Consider the following 3,758-nt stretch of genomic DNA (forward strand, 5'->3'; position numbering starts at 1 on the left):
AGATAATTCTAGATTAAGTTTAATATTAAGGATAAGTCTAGATTAAGTTTAATATTAAGTTTTAATATTAAGTTTAAGGATAAGTCTACATTAAGTTTTAAGATTATGTTCTAAATGAAGGTCTTAGATTAAGTTTAATTAAGTTTAGTTAAGGATACATATTTTATTTTTAATAATATTTATAATAAATTCTTTTTGTATATTTCAGCTTTTAATATTTTAATATTTGTATTTCAGATTCTTTTTATATTTCAGGTTCTTTTAATCTATTTAATTTGTATATATTATATTATTTGTATATATTATATTATATATTATAGTATATATTATATTATTGCCATTATATTAATATATTCCAATTTATACATATATATTTCAATTTAGATTAATATTTATATGTGTGATACCTTAAATATGTTCTCAACTGTTGTGTTCCAGATTTTTCAAATTTCTTTAATATTATAACTAATTTTATTTTATTTTTATTAAGTTTTTTTCAGGTGGGTCTCGATACGTAGTCACCTCCTCGTGGTGAGACCTGGTAATTGACATCGCTTTCCAAAATATTTTTAATTAAAAAGATTAGATTGGAAAAATTATGTTAAATTATATTATAAAAATTACAAATTGGAAAGCGATGTCAAGCTAAGAACTACGTATTTTCAATCTATTTATTCTTTTTAGATTTTTCTATTATTTAGACTGAATAGCAAGATATTTTAAAAAATCGTCATCTATCTATATATCTAAGAAATACATTAAAAGCAGGAATATAATATGTATGTATACTTTTTTACATGAAAGAAACATTAAGAAACATTATAATTTTAAAAGTGAAAATGTATTCTTTTGGTATTTCATATTTTATAATATCGCGCGCCAATGACAAGCATAGATAAAGAGAGAAAATAGTTAGAGAAAGACAGATATAATAAAAATTAGAGCCATCAGCGCCATCTTCAGTGTGCCGTAAATGAAACAGATTAAAAATTAGAGCCATCAGCGCCATCTTCAGCATGCCGTATGAAATAAAACATAGAATAAAGAAAGGATAGAAATATATTAAGAAAAGAATAGAGATAGGCTTAGAATTAAATGTTAGCGCTATCTCTTGAGAACTAAAATAATTATTTTTCTAAAAATTTTCAAGAGATGGCGCTAACGATTAATTCTTACCATATCTCTATCTTTTTCTAAATATATTTCTATCCTTTCTTTGCATGTTTCATTTACGGCACACTGAAGATGGCGCTGATTCTCTAATTTTTATTATATCTCTGTTCTTCTTCTACTATTTCCTTTCCTTATCTATATCTTGAAAATTATACTACAAAATTTATGCATTCGAAAAACAACTTTGATATATGATTCTTTTTATCAATTTGTATGCTTAATTTTTTATTTTTTAAAAAATATTTTAATAGAATCTGTTGGATTTAATTTTTATATTTTTATTGAAATTTTCTAAGTTATCGATGGATAGTTTGTATAGCTATATTATCGAGGTAACAGCGCTACTGATGTTAAACGAGAGAAATTGTAATTAAATATCATTTCATGTGTAAAATGATCGATTCATAATCGATTTAATGTAATCGCAATCGATTTGTAGAATTCAGATTTAGTATGATTTGTCGATTATTTATTACTTTCTATTTGGAAATTGTTAATGTGCAAGTTCAGTGCAAGTTTGGGAATTGTAAATTGTAAATGTTAAGTTTAGTTTTGAAAAATGTCGTTACTGCATTTTCATATATGTAGTTTGGTTAACATTAAAGTGAATGAATTTGCCACAATCATGATCCAAATATCGTAAGTACTAATTTTAATCATATAAATCATATAAATCATATAAATCATATAAATTTAATAATTTTTTCAGTAGTATATATATTTAATAAATTTTTATTCGATTATAAAATGATATGTAGTAAATTTCTCAAAAGTATTGTTCACATTTTACGTGAAGGTATCGACATGAAGGTTAGAAGATAAAATCTTTTAAAATATCCTATTTAATATATCGAAATTTTAATCATTTTTGTTTTTCTAATTAAGGAAAATAAATTAGATCTAATTCTAGATTTTTATAAAACATATAGGATTTCCTAAGAGCTTTATTTAAAAATTAAATATAAAATTTCAATTATATCGATATATTATATTGGAAAATAAAGAAATGCTAGATGGGAAATTTTAACTAAAGAAATAGAGGAATGACATTTTTCAGAACCATTGAATAGGATGAACGTAGTTAATAACAGGTCACGTATATTCATTGTCAGATTGACATTCGAAATGTGTATCTGAATGATGTTTCAAGAAAAGCTTTCGACATCAGTTTTCACTCACCATGCTGATTTTATATTCGTAAAATTTGAATAAAATACGAATGACGCGACGCGCTACTTTGTCATCTTCTATAATCTATATCAATGTTGAGATGCAATCAGATAATTTATAAATGACTACTGAAAAGATTATATTGTATTTTGGAAAAGATCAATTTTTCTATATTAAAATTTACTTATTTATTTATTAGTTATTTAGTTAGTCATTAATTATTTGAAAATTTAAATAAATTAAAGTTATGTAAAGGTTATGTTTCCTTACATGTGAACATAAAACTAGAAAAAATTATAAAGATATACATATAAATGAGCACAAAATCCAGAAAAAAATAAGATTCTTTCGAAGCATGAAAATCCACGGAAAGACATTTTTTATTCAAATAATAATTTGCAATGTTAATACTCAATCTCACGATTTACTTTGAGTCTAAATTTATTCCTAAATTTTTTACTAAAATGGGATATAAAATATATCTATTTCTCATTTTAAACTTTCATAGAATAGTATGATAGTATGATAAGCATTAATGATTCATTTTTGAAAAGATTTTTATTATAAACAATAATTCTTTATATTTTATAATATTTATATACTATATTATTAATATAGTATTAATGTGTTAGTTTTTATGCAATAATAATATCATAATATAATTTTAATATCCTAATTAATTTTTATTTAGTTAAACTATGTTAACTAAATAATTTTGCAAAATTATTTAGCATAATTTTATAACTATGTATATATTTATTTCGCAAATTATTATCAATGAATGAATATGTAAATTTCATTCTAATTGATCATCAATTGATCACTGTTTATTAGATAGACGTTCATCACGTTACATCTTGGTTATAAATAAAAATCAGATAAATTAGATCTATTGAGATATAAAATTTTATATTCTTTAATCATTGGTAACTAATAAAGTAAAAGTATTAGTAAATCAAAAAAAATTCAAAGGAAAAATCACTTTTTCCTAATTGCTTGATCCTTGTATATTTATTATAATTTTATGAAAATTTAAAAGTGGAAAGATGCACTTTCCACAGTGCAGAAAAGTTCATGAATTTTAATGGTGTCGTTGACGTGTCCTGTACGGTTATCTATCCGTCAAAGTCAACAGTAATTAAAAGTCTATTAATCCAGGTGTTCGTCGTTGTTCACGTATGTGTCCATTGCTTGTCCCAAAAAATAACATTACATCAATTGTCATTAAATGGAGATGTCTGACTAAAGTTTTTTCATTTATATTAAATTATCATTTAATAGATGATAGAAACGCATCTTTTAAGATATCTTGAATCCTAACAAAATACAAAAATATATTTAATTACATTTAAAATTATAATATGTATGTATACAATTATCATACATTATCTTCTCTCTCTCTCTCTCTCTCTCTC

General features: G+C 23.0%; 1 protein-coding gene across 1 annotated transcript in view; it reads left to right on the forward strand.

Moving 5' to 3' along the window:
- Positions 1-1,480: 1,480 nt before the first annotated feature.
- The window catches only part of LOC102671829, a 21,089-nt gene continuing 18,811 nt past the window's right edge, over positions 1,481-3,758 (forward strand). Inside the window, exon 1 of the mRNA XM_031515135.1 lies at positions 1,481-1,812. The gene's annotated coding sequence lies outside the window, so the exon portion shown is untranslated. The remainder of the gene's footprint in view (positions 1,813-3,758) is intronic.

Source organism: Apis dorsata, unplaced genomic scaffold (genome assembly GCF_000469605.1).
Source record: "Apis dorsata unplaced genomic scaffold, Apis dorsata 1.3 scaffold_4, whole genome shotgun sequence".
In the NCBI taxonomy this organism is placed as follows: domain Eukaryota; kingdom Metazoa; phylum Arthropoda; class Insecta; order Hymenoptera; family Apidae; genus Apis; species Apis dorsata.